General features: G+C 48.5%; 1 protein-coding gene across 2 annotated transcripts in view; it reads left to right on the forward strand.

Moving 5' to 3' along the window:
• The window catches only part of GRM1 (glutamate metabotropic receptor 1), a 2,296,169-nt gene that overhangs the window by 1,883,605 nt on the left and 393,662 nt on the right, over positions 1-18,902 (forward strand). The window lies entirely within an intron of this gene.

Here is an 18,902-nt window from a genome sequence, read left to right on the forward strand (position 1 = left end):
TTTCTGCCACAGAAATGTGAGGAACATGTGTTTTTTTAGCCAAATTTTGAGGTTTGCAAAGGATTCTGGGTAACAGAACCTGGTCCGAGCCACACAAGTCACCCCATCTTGGATTCCCCTAGGTCTCTAGTTTTCAGAAGTGCACAGGTTTGGTAGGTTTCCCTATGTGCGGCTGAGCTACAGGCCAAAATCTACAGGTAGGCACTTGGCAAAAAACACCTCTGTTTTCCTTCAAAAATGTGGCTGTGTCCACGTTGCGCTTTGGGGCGTTTCCTGTCGTGGGCGCTAGGCCTACCCACACAAGTGAGGTATCATTTTTATCGGGAGACGTGGGGGAACGCTGGGTGGAAGGAAATTTGTGGCTCCTCTCAGATTCCAGAACTTTCTGCCACAGAAATGTGAGGAACATGTGTTTTTTTAGCCAAATTTTGAGGTTAGCAAAGGATTCTGGGTAACAGAACTTGGTCCCAGCCACACAAGTCACCCCATCTTGGATTCCCCTAGGTCTCTAGTTTTCAGAAATGCACAGGTTTGGTAGGTTTCCCTAGGTGGCGGCTGAGCTACAGGCCAAAATCTACAGGTAGGCACTTTGCAAAAAACACCTCTGTTTTCCTTCAAAAATTTGGCTGTGTCCACGTTGCGCTTTGGGGCGTTTCCTGTCGCGGGCGCTAGGCCTACCCACACAAGTGAGGTATCATTTTTATCGGGAGACGTGGGGGAACGCTGAGTGGAAGGAAATTTGTGGCTCCTCTCAGATTCCAGAACTTTCTGCCACAGAAATGTGAGGAACATGTGTTTTTTTAGCCAAATTTTGAGGTTTGCAAAGGATTCTGGGTAACAGAACCTGGTCCGAGCCACACAAGTCACCCCATCTTGGATTCCCCTAGGTCTCTAGTTTTCAGAAATGCACAGGTTTGGTAGGTTTCCCTAGGTGGCGGCTGAGCTACAGGCCAAAATCTACAGGTAGGCACTTTGCAAAAAACACCTCTGTTTTCCTTCAAAAATTTGGCTGTGTCCACGTTGCGCTTTGGGGCGTTTCCTGTCGCGGGCGCTAGGCCTACCCACACAAGTGAGGTATCATTTTTATCGGGAGACGTGGGGGAACGCTGGGTGGAAGGAAATTTGTGGCTCCTCTCAGATTCCAGAACTTTCTGCCACAGAAATGTGAGGAACATGTGTTTTTTTAGCCAAATTTTGAGGTTTGCAAAGGATTCTGGGTAACAGAACCTGGTCCGAGCCACACAAGTCACCCCATCTTGGATTCCCATAGGTCTCTAGTTTTCAGAAATGCACAGGTTTGGTAGGTTTCCCTAGGTGGCGGCTGAGCTACAGGCCAAAATCTAGAGGTAGGTACTTTGCAAAAAACACCTCTGTTTTCCTTCAAAAATTTGGGTGTGTCCACGTTGCGCTTTGGGGCGTTTCCTGTCGCGGGCGCTAGGCCTACCCACACAAGTGAGGTATCATTTTTATCGGGAGACGTGGGGGAACGCTGGGTGGAAGGAAATTTGTGGCTCCTCTCAGATTCCAGAACTTTCTGCCACAGAAATGTGAGGAACATGTGTTTTTTTAGCCAAATTTTGAGGTTTGCAAAGGATTCTGGGTAACAGAACCTGGTCCGAGCCACACAAGTCACCCCATCTTGGTTTCCCCTAGGTCTCTAGTTTTCAGAAATGCACAGATTTGGTAGGTTTCCCTAGGTGGCGGCTGAGCTACAGGCCAAAATCTACAGGTAGGCACTTTGCAAAAAACACCTCTGTTCTCCTTCAAAAATGTGGCTGTGTCCACGTTGCGCTTTGGGGCGTTTCCTGTCGTGGGCGCTAGGCCTACCCACACAAGTGAGGTATCATTTTTATCGGGAGACGTGGGGGAACGCTGGGTGGAAGGAAATTTGTGGCTCCTCTCAGATTCCAGAACTTTCTGCCACAGAAATGTGAGGAACATGTGTTTTTTTAGCCAAATTTTGAGGTTAGCAAAGGATTCTGGGTAACAGAACCTGGTCCCAGCCACACAAGTCACCCCATCTTGGATTCCCCTAGGTCTCTAGTTTTCAGAAATGCACAGGTTTGGTAGGTTTCCCTAGGTGGCGGCTGAGCTACAGGCCAAAATCTACAGGTAGGCACTTTGCAAAAAACACCTCTGTTTTCCTTCAAAAATTTGGCTGTGTCCACGTTGCGCTTTGGGGCGTTTCCTGTCGCGGGCGCTAGGCCTACCCACACAAGTGAGGTATCATTTTTATCGGGAGACGTGGGGGAACGCTGGGTGGAAGGAAATTTGTGGCTCCTCTCAGATTCCAGAACTTTCTGCCACAGAAATGTGAGGAACATGTGTTTTTTTAGCCAAATTTTGAGGTTTGCAAAGGATTCTGGGTAACAGAACCTGGTCCGAGCCACACAAGTCACCCCATCTTGGATTCCCATAGGTCTCTAGTTTTCAGAAATGCACAGGTTTGGTAGGTTTCCCTAGGTGGCGGCTGAGCTACAGGCCAAAATCTAGAGGTAGGTACTTTGCAAAAAACACCTCTGTTTTCCTTCAAAAATTTGGATGTGTCCACGTTGCGCTTTGGGGCGTTTCCTGTCGCGGGCGCTAGGCCTACCCACACAAGTGAGGTATCATTTTTATCGGGAGACGTGGGGGAACGCTGGGTGGAAGGAAATTTGTGGCTCCTCTCAGATTCCAGAACTTTCTGCCACAGAAATGTGAGGAACATGTGTTTTTTTAGCCAAATTTTGAGGTTTGCAAAGGATTCTGGGTAACAGAACCTGGTCCGAGCCACACAAGTCACCCCATCTTGGTTTCCCCTAGGTCTCTAGTTTTCAGAAATGCACAGATTTGGTAGGTTTCCCTAGGTGGCGGCTGAGCTACAGGCCAAAATCTACAGGTAGGCACTTTGCAAAAAACACCTCTGTTCTCCTTCAAAAATTTGGCTGTGTCCACGTTGCGCTTTGGGGCGTTTCCTGTCGCGGGCGCTAGGCCTACCCACACAAGTGAGGTATCATTTTTATCGGGAGACGTGGGGGAACGCTGGGTGGAAGGAAATTTGTGGCTCCTCTCAGATTCCAGAACTTTCTGCCACAGAAATGTGAGGAACATGTGTTTTTTTAGCCAAATTTTGAGGTTTGCAAACGATTCTGGGTAACAGAACCTGGTCCGAGCCACACAAGTCACCCCATCTTGGATTCCCCTAGGTCTCTAGTTTTCAGAAATGCACAGGTTTGGTAGGTTTCCCTATGTGCGGCTGAGCTACAGGCCAAAATCTACAGGTAGGCACTTTGCAAAAAACACCTCTGTTCTCCTTCAAAAATTTGGCTGTGTCCACGTTGCGCTTTGGGGCGTTTCCTGTCGTGGGCGCTAGGCCTACCCACACAAGTGAGGTATCATTTTTATCGGGAGACGTGGGGGAACGCTGGGTGGAAGGAAATTTGTGGCTCCTCTCAGATTCCAGAACTTTCTGCCACAGAAATGTGAGGAACATGTGTTTTTTTAGCCAAATTTTGAGGTTAGCAAAGGATTCTGGGTAACAGAACCTGGTCCCAGCCACACAAGTCACCCCATCTTGGATTCCCCTAGGTCTCTAGTTTTCAGAAATGCACAGGTTTGGAAGGTTTCCCTAGGTGGCGGCTGAGCTACAGGCCAAAATCTACAGGTAGGCACTTTAGACAAAACACCTCTGTTTTTCTTCAAAAATTTGGCTGTGTCCACGTTGCGCTTTGGGGCGTTTCCTGTCGCGGGCGCTAGGCCTACCCAAACAAGTGAGGTATCATTTTTATCTGGAGACGTGGGGGAACGCTGGGTGGAAGGAAATTTGTGGCTCCTCTCAGATTCCAGAACTTTCTGCCACAGAAATGTGAGGAACATGTGTTTTTTTAGCCAAATTTTGAGGTTTGCAAAGGATTCTGTGTAACAGAACCTGGTCCGAGCCACACAAGTCACCCCATCTTGGATTCCCATAGGTCTCTAGTTTTCAGAAATGCACAGGTTTGGTAGGTTTCCCTAGGTGGCGGCTGAGCTACAGGCCAAAACCTACAGGTAGGCACTTTGCAAAAAACACCTGTTTTCCTTCAAAAATTTGGCTGTGTCCACGTTGCGCTTTGAGACGTTTCCTGTCGCGGGCGCTAGGCCTACCCACACAAGTGAGGTATCATTTTTATCGGGAGACGTGGGGGAACGCTGGGTGGAAAGAAATTTGTGGCTCCTCTCAGATTCCAGAACTTTCTGCCACAGAAATGTGAGGAACATGTGTTTTTTTAGCCAAATTTTGAGGTTTGCAAAGGATTCTGGGTAACAGAACCTGGTCCCAGCCACACAAGTCACCCCATCTTGGATTCCCCTAGGTCTCTAGTTTTCAGAAATGCACAGGTGTGGTAGGTTTCCCTAGGTGGCGGCTGAGCTACAGGCCAAAATCTACAGGTAGGCACTTTGCAAAAAACACCTCTGTTTTCCTTCAAAAATTTGGCTGTGTCCATGTTGCGCTTTGGGGCGTTTCCTGTCGCGGGCGCTAGGCCTACCCAAACAAGTGAGGTATCATTTTTATCGGGAGACGTGGGGGAACGCTGGGTGGAAGGAAATTTGTGGCTCCTCTCAGATTCCAGAACTTTCTGCCACAGAAATGTGAGGAACATGTGTTTTTTTAGCCCAATTTTGAGGTTTGCAAAGGATTTTGGGTAACAGAACCTGGTCCGAGCCACACAAGTCACCCCATCTTGGATTCCCCTAGGTCTCTAGTTTTCAGAAATGCACAGGTTTGGTAGGTTTCCCTAGGTGGCGGCTGAGCTACAGGCCAAAATCTACAGGGAGGCACTTTGCAAAAAACACCTCTGTTTTCCTTCAAAAATTTGGCTGTGTCCACGTTGCGCTTTGGGGCGTTTCCTGTCGCGGGCGCTAGGCCTACCCACACAAGTGAGGTATCATTTTTATCGGGAGACGTGGGGGAACGCTGAGTGGAAGGAAATTTGTGGCTCCTCTCAGATTCCAGAACTTTCTGCCACAGAAATGTGAGGAACATGTGTTTTTTTAGCCAAATGTTGAGGTTTGCAAAGGATTCTGGGTAACAGAACCTGGTCCGAGCCACACAAGTCACCCCATCTTGGATTCCCCTAGGTCTCTAGTTTTCAGAAATGCACAGGTTTGGTAGGTTTCCCTAGGTGGCGGCTGAGCTACAGGCCAAAATCTACAGGTAGGCACTTTGCAAAAAACACCTCTGTTTTCCTTCAAAAATTTGGCTGTGTCCACGTTGCGCTTTGGGGCGTTTCCTGTCGCGGGCGCTAGGCCTACCCACACAAGTGAGGTATCATTTTTATCGGGAGACGTGGGGGAACGCTGGGTGGAAGGAAATTTGTGGCTCCTCTCAGATTCCAGAACTTTCTGCCACAGAAATGTGAGGAACATGTGTTTTTTTAGCCAAATTTTGAGGTTTGCAAAGGATTCTGGGTAACAGAACCTGGTCCGAGCCACACAAGTCACCCCATCTTGGATTCCCCTAGGTCTCTAGTTTTCAGAAATGCACAGGTTTGGTAGGTTTCCCTAGGTGGCGGCTGAGCTACAGGCCAAAATCTAGAGGTAGGTACTTTGCAAAAAACACCTCTGTTTTCCTTCAAAAATTTGGCTGTGTCCACGTTGCGCTTTGGGGCGTTTCCTGTCGCGGGCGCTAGGCCTACCCACACAAGTGAGGTATCATTTTTATCGGGAGACGTGGGGGAACGCTGGGTGGAAGGAAATTTGTGGCTCCTCTCAGATTCCAGAACTTTCTGCCACAGAAATGTGAGGAACATGTGTTTTTTTAGCCAAATTTTGAGGTTTGCAAAGGATTCTGGGTAACAGAACCTGGTCCGAGCCACACAAGTCACCCCATCTTGGATTCCCCTAGGTCTCTAGTTTTCAGAAATGCACAGGTTTGGTAGGTTTCCCTAGGTGGCGGCTGAGCTACAGGCCAAAATCTACAGGTAGGCACTTTGCAAAAAACACCTCTGTTTTCCTTCAAAAATTTGGCTGTGTCCACGTTGCGCTTTGGGGCGTTTCCAGTCGCGGGCGCTAGGCCTACCCACACAAGTGAGGTATCATTTTTATCGGGAGACGTGGGGGAACGCTGAGTGGAAGGAAATTTGTGGCTCCTCTCAGATTCCAGAACTTTCTGCCACAGAAATGTGAGGAACATGTGTTTTTTTAGCCAAATTTTGAGGTTTGCAAAGGATTCTGGGTAACAGAACCTGGTCCGAGCCACACAAGTCACCCCATCTTGGATTCCCCTAGGTCTCTAGTTTTCAGAAATGCACAGGTTTGGTAGGTTTCCCTAGGTGGCGGCTGAGCTACAGGCCAAAATCTACAGGTAGGCACTTTGCAAAAAACACCTCTGTTTTCCTTCAAAAATTTGGCTGTGTCCACGTTGCGCTTTGGGGCGTTTCCTGTCGCGGGCGCTAGGCCTACCCACACAAGTGAGGTATCATTTTTATCGGGAGACGTGGGGGAACGCTGGGTGGAAGGAAATTTGTGGCTCCTCTCAGATTCCAGAACTTTCTGCCACAGAAATGTGAGGAACATGTGTTTTTTTAGCCAAATTTTGAGGTTTGCAAAGGATTCTGGGTAACAGAACCTGGTCCGAGCCACACAAGTCACCCCATCTTGGATTCCCATAGGTCTCTAGTTTTCAGAAATGCACAGGTTTGGTAGGTTTCCCTAGGTGGCGGCTGAGCTACAGGCCAAAATCTAGAGGTAGGTACTTTGCAAAAAACACCTCTGTTTTCCTTCAAAAATTTGGATGTGTCCACGTTGCGCTTTGGGGCGTTTCCTGTCGCGGGCGCTAGGCCTACCCACACAAGTGAGGTATCATTTTTATCGGGAGACGTGGGGGAACGCTGGGTGGAAGGAAATTTGTGGCTCCTCTCAGATTCCAGAACTTTCTGCCACAGAAATGTGAGGAACATGTGTTTTTTTAGCCAAATTTTGAGGTTTGCAAAGGATTCTGGGTAACAGAACCTGGTCCGAGCCACACAAGTCACCCCATCTTGGTTTCCCCTAGGTCTCTAGTTTTCAGAAATGCACAGATTTGGTAGGTTTCCCTAGGTGGCGGCTGAGCTACAGGCCAAAATCTACAGGTAGGCACTTTGCAAAAAACACCTCTGTTCTCCTTCAAAAATTTGGCTGTGTCCACGTTGCGCTTTGGGGCGTTTCCTGTCGCGGGCGCTAGGCCTACCCACACAAGTGAGGTATCATTTTTATCGGGAGACGTGGGGGAACGCTGGGTGGAAGGAAATTTGTGGCTCCTCTCAGATTCCAGAACTTTCTGCCACAGAAATGTGAGGAACATGTGTTTTTTTAGCCAAATTTTGAGGTTTGCAAAGGATTCTGGGTAACAGAACCTGGTCCGAGCCACACAAGTCACCCCATCTTGGATTCCCCTAGGTCTCTAGTTTTCAGAAATGCACAGGTTTGGTAGGTTTCCCTAGGTGGCGGCTGAGCTACAGGCCAAAATCTACAGGTAGGCACTTGGCAAAAAACACCTCTGTTTTCCTTCAAAAATGTGGCTGTGTCCACGTTGCGCTTTGGGGCGTTTCCTGTCGTGGGCGCTAGGCCTACCCACACAAGTGAGGTATCATTTTTATCGGGAGACGTGGGGGAACGCTGGGTGGAAGGAAATTTGTGGCTCCTCTCAGATTCCAGAACTTTCTGCCACAGAAATGTGAGGAACATGTGTTTTTTTAGCCAAATTTTGAGGTTAGCAAAGGATTCTGGGTAACAGAACCTGGTCCCAGCCACACAAGTCACCCCATCTTGGATTCCCCTAGGTCTCTAGTTTTCAGAAATGCACAGGTTTGGTAGGTTTCCCTAGGTGGCGGCTGAGCTACAGGCCAAAATCTACAGGTAGGCACTTTGCAAAAAACACCTCTGTTTTCCTTCAAAAATTTGGCTGTGTCCACGTTGCGCTTTGGGGCGTTTCCTGTCGCGGGCGCTAGGCCTACCCACACAAGTGAGGTATCATTTTTATCGGGAGACGTGGGGGAACGCTGGGTGGAAGGAAATTTGTGGCTCCTCTCAGATTCCAGAACTTTCTGCCACAGAAATGTGAGGAACATGTGTTTTTTTAGCCAAATTTTGAGGTTTGCAAAGGATTCTGGGTAACAGAACCTGGTCCGAGCCACACAAGTCACCCCATCTTGGATTCCCATAGGTCTCTAGTTTTCAGAAATGCACAGGTTTGGTAGGTTTCCCTAGGTGGCGGCTGAGCTACAGGCCAAAATCTAGAGGTAGGTACTTTGGAAAAAACACCTCTGTTTTCCTTCAAAAATTTGGATGTGTCCACGTTGCGCTTTGGGGCGTTACCTGTCGCGGGCGCTAGGCCTACCCACACAAGTGAGGTATCATTTTTATCGGGAGACGTGGGGGAACGCTGGGTGGAAGGAAATTTGTGGCTCCTCTCAGATTCCAGAACTTTCTGCCACAGAAATGTGAGGAACATGTGTTTTTTTTAGCCAAATTTTGAGGTTAGCAAAGGATTCTGGGTAACAGAACCTGGTCCCAGCCACACAAGTCACCCCATCTTGGATTCCCCTAGGTCTCTAGTTTTCAGAAATGCACAGGTTTGGTAGGTTTCCCTAGGTGGCGGCTGAGCTACAGGCCAAAATCTACAGGTAGGCACTTTGCAAAAAACACCTCTGTTTTACTTCAAAAATTTGGCTGTGTCCACGTTGCGCTTTGGGGCGTTTCCTGTCGCGGGCGCTAGGCCTACCCACACAAGTGAGGTATCATTTTTATCGGAGATGTGGGGGAACGCTGGGTGGAAGGAAATTTGTGGCTCCTCTCAGATTCCAGAACTTTCTGCCACAGAAATGTGAGGAACATGTGTTTTTTTAGCCAAATTTTGAGGTTTGCAAAGGATTCTGGGTAACAGAACCTGGTCCGAGCCACACAAGTCACCCCATCTTGGATTCCCCTAGGTCTCTAGTTTTCAGAAGTGCACAGGTTTGGTAGGTTTCCCTATGTGCGGCTGAGCTACAGGCCAAAATCTACAGGTAGGCACTTGGCAAAAAACACCTCTGTTTTCCTTCAAAAATGTGGCTGTGTCCACGTTGCGCTTTGGGGCGTTTCCTGTCGTGGGCGCTAGGCCTACCCACACAAGTGAGGTATCATTTTTATCGGGAGACGTGGGGGAACGCTGGGTGGAAGGAAATTTGTGGCTCCTCTCAGATTCCAGAACTTTCTGCCACAGAAATGTGAGGAACATGTGTTTTTTTAGCCAAATTTTGAGGTTAGCAAAGGATTCTGGGTAACAGAACTTGGTCCCAGCCACACAAGTCACCCCATCTTGGATTCCCCTAGGTCTCTAGTTTCAGAAATGCACAGGTTTGGTAGGTTTCCTTAGGTGGCGGCTGAGCTACAGGCCAAAATCTACAGGTAGGCACTTTGCAAAAAACACCTCTGTTTTCCTTCAAAAATTTGGCTGTGTCCACGTTGCGCTTTGGGGCGTTTCCTGTCGCGGGCGCTAGGCCTACCCACACAAGTGAGGTATCATTTTTATCGGGAGACGTGGGGGAACGCTGAGTGGAAGGAAATTTGTGGCTCCTCTCAGATTCCAGAACTTTCTGCCACAGAAATGTGAGGAACATGTGTTTTTTTAGCCAAATTTTGAGGTTTGCAAAGGATTCTGGGTAACAGAACCTGGTCCGAGCCACACAAGTCACCCCATCTTGGATTCCCCTAGGTCTCTAGTTTTCAGAAATGCACAGGTTTGGTAGGTTTCCCTAGGTGGCGGCTGAGCTACAGGCCAAATCTACAGGTAGGCACTTTGCAAAAAACACCTCTGTTTTCCTTCAAAAATTTGGCTGTGTCCACGTTGCGCTTTGGGGCGTTTTCTGTCGCGGGCGCTAGGCCTACCCACACAAGTGAGGTATCATTTTTATCGGGAGACGTGGGGGAACGCTGGGTGGAAGGAAATTTGTGGCTCCTCTCAGATTCCAGAACTTTCTGCCACAGAAATGTGAGGAACATGTGTTTTTTTAGCCAAATTTTGAGGTTTGCAAAGGATTCTGGGTAACAGAACCTGGTCCGAGCCACACAAGTCACCCCATCTTGGATTCCATAGGTCTCTAGTTTCAGAAATGCACAGGTTTGGTAGGTTTCCCTAGGTGGCGGCTGAGCTACAGGCCAAAATCTAGAGGTAGGTACTTTGCAAAAAACACCTCTGTTTTCCTTCAAAAATTTGGATGTGTCCACGTTGCGCTTTGGGGCGTTTCCTGTCGCGGGCGCTAGGCCTACCCACACAAGTGAGGTATCATTTTTATCGGGAGACGTGGGGGAACGCTGGGTGGAAGGAAATTTGTGGCTCCTCTCAGATTCCAGAACTTTCTGCCACAGAAATGTGAGGAACATGTGTTTTTTTAGCCAAATTTTGAGGTTTGCAAAGGATTCTGGGTAACAGAACCTGGTCCGAGCCACACAAGTCACCCCATCTTGATTTCCCCTAGGTCTCTAGTTTTCAGAAATGCACAGATTTGGTAGGTTTCCCTAGGTGGCGGCTGAGCTACAGGCCAAAATCTACAGGTAGGCACTTTGCAAAAAACACCTCTGTTCTCCTTCAAAAATGTGGCTGTGTCCACGTTGCGCTTTGGGGCGTTTCCTGTCGTGGGCGCTAGGCCTACCCACACAAGTGAGGTATCATTTTTATCGGGAGACGTGGGGGAACGCTGGGTGGAAGGAAATTTGTGGCTCCTCTCAGATTCCAGACTTTCTGCCACAGAAATGTGAGGAACATGTGTTTTTTTAGCCAAATTTTGAGGTTAGCAAAGGATTCTGGGTAACAGAACCTGGTCCCAGCCACACAAGTCACCCCATCTTGGATTCCCCTAGGTCTCTAGTTTTCAGAAATGCACAGGTTGGTAGGTTTCCCTAGGTGGCGGCTGAGCTACAGGCCAAAATCTACAGGTAGGCACTTTGCAAAAAACACCTCTGTTTTCCTTCAAAAATTTGGCTGTGTCCACGTTGCGCTTTGGGGCGTTTCCTGTCGCGGGCGCTAGGCCTACCCACACAAGTGAGGTATCATTTTTATCGGGAGACGTGGGGGAACGCTGGGTGGAAGGAAATTTGTGGCTCCTCTCAGATTCCAGAACTTTCTGCCACAGAAATGTGAGGAACATGTGTTTTTTTAGCCAAATTTTGAGGTTTGCAAAGGATTCTGGGTAACAGAACCTGGTCCGAGCCACACAAGTCACCCCATCTTGGATTCCCATAGGTCTCTAGTTTTCAGAAATGCACAGGTTTGGTAGGTTTCCCTAGGTGGCGGCTGAGCTACAGGCCAAAATCTAGAGGTAGGTACTTTGCAAAAAACACCTCTGTTTTCCTTCAAAAATTTGGATGTGTCCACGTTGCGCTTTGGGGCGTTTCCTGTCGCGGGCGCTAGGCCTACCCACACAAGTGAGGTATCATTTTTATCGGGAGACGTGGGGGAACGCTGGGTGAAGGAAATTTGTGGCTCCTCTCAGATTCCAGAACTTTCTGCCACAGAAATGTGAGGAACATGTGTTTTTTTAGCCAAATTTTGAGGTTTGCAAAGGATTCTGGGTAACAGAACCTGGTCCGAGCCACACAAGTCACCCCATCTTGGTTTCCCCTAGGTCTCTAGTTTTCAGAAATGCACAGATTTGGTAGGTTTCCCTAGGTGGCGGCTGAGCTACAGGCCAAAATCTACAGGTAGGCACTTTGCAAAAAACACCTCTGTTCTCCTTCAAAAATTTGGCTGTGTCCACGTTGCGCTTTGGGGCGTTTCCTGTCGCGGGCGCTAGGCCTACCCACACAAGTGAGGTATCATTTTTATCGGGAGACGTGGGGGAACGCTGGGTGGAAGGAAATTTGTGGCTCCTCTCAGATTCCAGAACTTTCTGCCACAGAAATGTGAGGAACATGTGTTTTTTTAGCCAAATTTTGAGGTTTGCAAACGATTCTGGGTAACAGAACCTGGTCCGAGCCACACAAGTCACCCCATCTTGGATTCCCCTAGGTCTCTAGTTTTCAGAAATGCACAGGTTTGGTAGGTTTCCCTATGTGCGGCTGAGCTACAGGCCAAAATCTACAGGTAGGCACTTTGCAAAAAACACCTCTGTTCTCCTTCAAAAATTTGGCTGTGTCCACGTTGCGCTTTGGGGCGTTTCCTGTCGTGGGCGCTAGGCCTACCCACACAAGTGAGGTATCATTTTTATCGGGAGACGTGGGGGAACGCTGGGTGGAAGGAAATTTGTGGCTCCTCTCAGATTCCAGAACTTTCTGCCACAGAAATGTGAGGAACATGTGTTTTTTTAGCCAAATTTTGAGGTTAGCAAAGGATTCTGGGTAACAGAACCTGGTCCCAGCCACACAAGTCACCCCATCTTGGATTCCCCTAGGTCTCTAGTTTTCAGAAATGCACAGGTTTGGAAGGTTTCCCTAGGTGGCGGCTGAGCTACAGGCCAAAATCTACAGGTAGGCACTTTGCACAAAACACCTCTGTTTTTCTTCAAAAATTTGGCTGTGTCCACGTTGCGCTTTGGGGCGTTTCCTGTCGCGGGCGCTAGGCCTACCCAAACAAGTGAGGTATCATTTTTATCTGGAGACGTGGGGGAACGCTGGGTGGAAGGAAATTTGTGGCTCCTCTCAGATTCCAGAACTTTCTGTCACAGAAATGTGAGGAACATGTGTTTTTTTAGCCAAATTTTGAGGTTTGCAAAGGATTCTGTGTAACAGAACCTGGTCCGAGCCACACAAGTCACCCCATCTTGGATTCCCATAGGTCTCTAGTTTTCAGAAATGCACAGGTTTGGTAGGTTTCCCTAGGTGGCGGCTGAGCTACAGGCCAAAATCTACAGGTAGGCACTTTGCAAAAAACACCTGTTTTCCTTCAAAAATTTGGCTGTGTCCACGTTGCGCTTTGAGACGTTTCCTGTCGCGGGCGCTAGGCCTACCCACACAAGTGAGGTATCATTTTTATCGGGAGACGTGGGGGAACGCTGGGTGGAAAGAAATTTGTGGCTCCTCTCAGATTCCAGAACTTTCTGCCACAGAAATGTGAGGAACATGTGTTTTTTTAGCCAAATTTTGAGGTTTGCAAAGGATTCTGGGTAACAGAACCTGGTCCCAGCCACACAAGTCACCCCATCTTGGATTCCCCTAGGTCTCTAGTTTTCAGAAATGCACAGGTGTGGTAGGTTTCCCTAGGTGGCGGCTGAGCTACAGGCCAAAATCTACAGGTAGGCACTTTGCAAAAAACACCTCTGTTTTCCTTCAAAAATTTGGCTGTGTCCATGTTGCGCTTTGGGGCGTTTCCTGTCGCGGGCGCTAGGCCTACCCAAACAAGTGAGGTATCATTTTATCGGGAGACGTGGGGAACGCTGGGTGGAAGGAAATTTGTGGCTCCTCTCAGATTCCAGAACTTTCTGCCACAGAAATGTGAGGAACATGTGTTTTTTTAGCCCAATTTTGAGGTTTGCAAAGGATTTTGGGTAACAGAACCTGGTCCGAGCCACACAAGTCACCCCATCTTGGATTCCCCTAGGTCTCTAGTTTTCAGAAATGCACAGGTTTGGTAGGTTTCCCTAGGTGGCGGCTGAGCTACAGGCCAAAATCTACAGGTAGGCACTTTGCAAAAAACACCTCTGTTTTCCTTCAAAAATTTGGCTGTGTCCACGTTGCGCTTTGGGGCGTTTCCTGTCGCGGGCGCTAGGCCTACCCACACAAGTGAGGTATCATTTTTATCGGGAGACGTGGGGGAACGCTGAGTGGAAGGAAATTTGTGGCTCCTCTCAGATTCCAGAACTTTCTGCCACAGAAATGTGAGGAACATGTGTTTTTTTAGCCAAATGTTGAGGTTTGCAAAGGATTCTGGGTAACAGAACCTGGTCCGAGCCACACAAGTCACCCCATCTTGGATTCCCCTAGGTCTCTAGTTTTCAGAAATGCACAGGTTTGGTAGGTTTCCCTAGGTGGCGGCTGAGCTACAGGCCAAAATCTACAGGTAGGCACTTTGCAAAAAACACCTCTGTTTTCCTTCAAAAATTTGGCTGTGTCCACGTTGCGCTTTGGGGCGTTTCCTGTCGCGGGCGCTAGGCCTACCCACACAAGTGAGGTATCATTTTTATCGGGAGACGTGGGGGAACGCTGGGTGGAAGGAAATTTGTGGCTCCTCTCAGATTCCAGAACTTTCTGCCACAGAAATGTGAGGAACATGTGTTTTTTTAGCCAAATTTTGAGGTTTGCAAAGGATTCTGGGTAACAGAACCTGGTCCGAGCCACACAAGTCACCCCATCTTGGATTCCCCTAGGTCTCTAGTTTTCAGAAATGCACAGGTTTGGTAGGTTTCCCTAGGTGGCGGCTGAGCTACAGGCCAAAATCTACAGGTAGGCACTTTGCAAAAAACACCTCTGTTTTCCTTCAAAAATTTGGCTGTGTCCACGTTGCGCTTTGGGGCGTTTCCAGTCGCGGGCGCTAGGCCTACCCACACAAGTGAGGTATCATTTTTATCGGGAGACGTGGGGGAACGCTGAGTGGAAGGAAATTTGTGGCTCCTCTCAGATTCCAGAACTTTCTGCCACAGAAATGTGAGGAACATGTGTTTTTTTAGCCAAATTTTGAGGTTTGCAAAGGATTCTGGGTAACAGAACCTGGTCCGAGCCACACAAGTCACCCCATCTTGGATTCCCCTAGGTCTCTAGTTTTCAGAAATGCACAGGTTTGGTAGGTTTCCCTAGGTGGCGGCTGAGCTACAGGCCAAAATCTACAGGTAGGCACTTTGCAAAAAACACCTCTGTTTCCTTCAAAAATTTGGCTGTGTCCACGTTGCGCTTTGGGGCGTTTCCTGTCGCGGGCGCTAGGCCTACCCACACAAGTGAGGTATCATTTTTATCGGGAGACGTGGGGGAACGCTGGGTGGAAGGAAATTTGTGGCTCCTCTCAGATTCCAGAACTTTCTGCCACAGAAATGTGAGGAACATGTGTTTTTTTAGCCAAATTTTGAGGTTTGCAAAGGATTCTGGGTAACAGAACCTGGTCCGAGCCACACAAGTCACCCCATCTTGGATTCCCATAGGTCTCTAGTTTTCAGAAATGCACAGGTTTGGTAGGTTTCCCTAGGTGGCGGCTGAGCTACAGGCCAAAATCTAGAGGTAGGTACTTTGCAAAAAACACCTCTGTTTTCCTTCAAAAATTTGGATGTGTCCACGTTGCGCTTTGGGGCGTTTCCTGTCGCGGGCGCTAGGCCTACCCACACAAGTGAGGTATCATTTTTATCGGGAGACGTGGGGGAACGCTGGGTGGAAGGAAATTTGTGGCTCCTCTCAGATTCCAGAACTTTCTGCCACAGAAATGTGAGGAACATGTGTTTTTTTAGCCAAATTTTGAGGTTTGCAAAGGATTCTGGGTAACAGAACCTGGTCCGAGCCACACAAGTCACCCCATCTTGGTTTCCCCTAGGTCTCTAGTTTCAGAAATGCACAGATTTGGTAGGTTTCCCTAGGTGGCGGCTGAGCTACAGGCCAAAATCTACAGGTAGGCACTTTGCAAAAAACACCTCTGTTCTCCTTCAAAAATTTGGCTGTGTCCACGTTGCGCTTTGGGGCGTTTCCTGTCGCGGGCGCTAGGCCTACCCACACAAGTGAGGTATCATTTTTATCGGGAGACGTGGGGGAACGCTGGGTGGAAGGAAATTTGTGGCTCCTCTCAGATTCCAGAACTTTCTGCCACAGAAATGTGAGGAACATGTGTTTTTTTAGCCAAATTTTGAGGTTTGCAAAGGATTCTGGGTAACAGAACCTGGTCCGAGCCACACAAGTCACCCCATCTTGGATTCCCCTAGGTCTCTAGTTTTCAGAAATGCACAGGTTTGGTAGGTTTCCCTATGTGCGGCTGAGCTACAGGCCAAAATCTACAGGTAGGCACTTGGCAAAAAACACCTCTGTTTTCCTTCAAAAATGTGGCTGTGTCCACGTTGCGCTTTGGGGCGTTTCCTGTCGTGGGCGCTAGGCCTACCCACACAAGTGAGGTATCATTTTTATCGGGAGACGTGGGGGAACGCTGGGTGGAAGGAAATTTGTGGCTCCTCTCAGATTCCAGAACTTTCTGCCACAGAAATGTGAGGAACATGTGTTTTTTAGCCAAATTTTGAGGTTAGCAAAGGATTCTGGGTAACAGAACCTGGTCCCAGCCACACAAGTCACCCCATCTTGGATTCCCTAGGTCTCTAGTTTTCAGAAATGCACAGGTTTGGTAGGTTTCCCTAGGTGGCGGCTGAGCTACAGGCCAAAATCTACAGGTAGGCACTTTGCAAAAAACACCTCTGTTTTCCTTTAAAAATTTGCTGTGTCCACGTTGCGCTTTGGGGCGTTTCCTGTCGCGGGCGCTAGGCCTACCCCACACAAGTGAGGTATCATTTTTATCGGGAGACGTGGGGGAACGCTGGGTGGAAGGAAATTTGTGGCTCCTCTCAGATTCCAGAACTTTCTGCCACAGAAATGTGAGGAACATGTGTTTTTTTTAGCCAAATTTTGAGGTTTGCAAAGGATTCTGGGTAACAGAACCTGGTCCGAGCCACACAAGTCACCCCATCTTGGATTCCCATAGGTCTCTAGTTTTCAGAAATGCACAGGTTTGGTAGGTTTCCCTAGGTGGCGGCTGAGCTACAGGCCAAAATCTAGAGGTAGGTACTTTGGAAAAAACACCTCTGTTTTCCTTCAAAAATTTGGATGTGTCCACGTTGCGCTTTGGGGCGTTACCTGTCGCGGGCGCTAGGCCTACCCACACAAGTGAGGTATCATTTTTATCGGGAGACGTGGGGGAACGCTGGGTGGAAGGAAATTTGTGGCTCCTCTCAGATTCCAGAACTTTCTGCCACAGAAATGTGAGGAACATGTGTTTTTTTAGCCAAATTTTGAGGTTAGCAAAGGATTCTGGGTAACAGAACCTGGTCCCAGCCACACAAGTCACCCCATCTTGGATTCCCCTAGGTCTCTAGTTTTCAGAAATGCACAGGTTTGGTAGGTTTCCCTAGGTGGCGGCTGAGCTACAGGCCAAAATCTACAGGTAGGCACTTTGCAAAAAACACCTCTGTTTTACTTCAAAAATTTGGCTGTGTCCACGTTGCGCTTTGGGGCGTTTCCTGTCGCGGGCGCTAGGCCTACCCACACAAGTGAGGTATCATTTTTATCGGGAGACGTGGGGGAACGCTGGGTGGAAGGAAATTTGTGGCTCCTCTCAGATTCCAGAACTTTCTGCCACAGAAATGTGAGGAACATGTGTTTTTTTAGCCAAATTTTGAGGTTTGCAAAGGATTCTGGGTAACAGAACCTGGTCCGAGCCACACAAGTCACCCCATCTTGGATTCCCCTAGGTCTCTAGTTTTCAGAAGTGCACAGGTTTGGTAGGTTTCCCTATGTGCGGCTGAGCTACAGGCCAAAATCTACAGGTAGGCACTTGGCAAAAAACACCTCTGTTTTCCTTCAAAAATGTGGCTGTGTCCACGTTGCGCTTTGGGGCGTTTCCTGTCGTGGGCGCTAGGCCTACCCACACAAGTGAGGTATCATTTTTATCGGGAGACGTGGGGGAACGCTGGGTGGAAGGAAATTTGTGGCTCCTCTCAGATTCCAGAACTTTCTGCCACAGAAATGTGAGGAACATGTGTTTTTTTAGCCAAATTTTGAGGTTAGCAAAGGATTCTGGGTAACAGAACTTGGTCCCAGCCACACAAGTCACCCCATCTTGGATTCCCCTAGGTCTCTAGTTTTCAGAAATGCACAGGTTTGGTAGGTTTCCCTAGGTGGCGGCTGAGCTACAGGCCAAAATCTACAGGTAGGCACTTTGCAAAAAACACCTCTGTTTTCCTTCAAAAATTTGGCTGTGTCCACGTTGCGCTTTGGGGCGTTTCCTGTCGCGGGCGCTAGGCCTACCCACACAAGTGAGGTATCATTTTTATCGGGAGACGTGGGGAACGCTGAGTGGAAGGAAATTTGTGGCTCCTCTCAGATTCCAGAACTTTCTGCCACAGAAATGTGAGGAACATGTGTTTTTTTAGCCAAATTTGAGGTTTGCAAAGGATTCTGGGTAACAGAACCTGGTCCGAGCCACACAAGTCACCCCATCTTGGATTCCCCTAGGTCTCTAGTTTTCAGAAATGCACAGGTTTAGTAGGTTTCCCTAGGTGGCGGCTGAGCTACAGGCCAAAATCTACAGGTAGGCACTTTGCAAAAAACACCTCTGTTTTCCTTCAAAAATTTGGCTGTGTCCACGTTGCGCTTTGGGCGTTTCCTGTCGCGGGCGCTAGGCCTACCCACACAAGTGAGGTATCATTTTTATCGGGAGACGTGGGGGAACGCTGGGTGGAAGGAAATTTGTGGCTCCTCTCAGATTCCAGAACTTTCTGCCACAGAAATGTGAGGAACATGTGTTTTTTTAGCCAAATTTTGAGGTTTGCAAAGGATTCTGGGTAACAGAACCTGGTCCGAGCCACACAAGTCACCCCATCTTGGATTCCCATAGGTCTCTAGTTTTCAGAAATGCACAGGTTTGGTAGGTTTCCCTAGGTGGCGGCTGAGCTACAGGCCAAAATCTAGAGGTAGGTACTTTGCAAAAAACACCTCTGTTTTCCTTCAAAAATTTGGATGTGTCCACGTTGCGCTTTGGGGCGTTTCCTGTCGCGGGCGCTAGGCCTACCCACACAAGTGAGGTATCATTTTTATCGGGAGACGTGGGGGAACGCTGGGTGGAAGGAAATTTGTGGCTCCTCTCAGATTCCAGAACTTTCTGCCACAGAAATGTGAGGAACATGTGTTTTTTTAGCCAAATTTTGAGGTTTGCAAAGGATTCTGGGTAACAGAACCTGGTCCGAGCCACACAAGTCACCCCATCTTGATTTCCCCTAGGTCTCTAGTTTTCAGAAATGCACAGATTTGGTAGGTTT

Source organism: Pleurodeles waltl, chromosome 5 (genome assembly GCF_031143425.1).
Source record: "Pleurodeles waltl isolate 20211129_DDA chromosome 5, aPleWal1.hap1.20221129, whole genome shotgun sequence".
Taxonomy (NCBI): Eukaryota; Metazoa; Chordata; class Amphibia; order Caudata; family Salamandridae; genus Pleurodeles; species Pleurodeles waltl.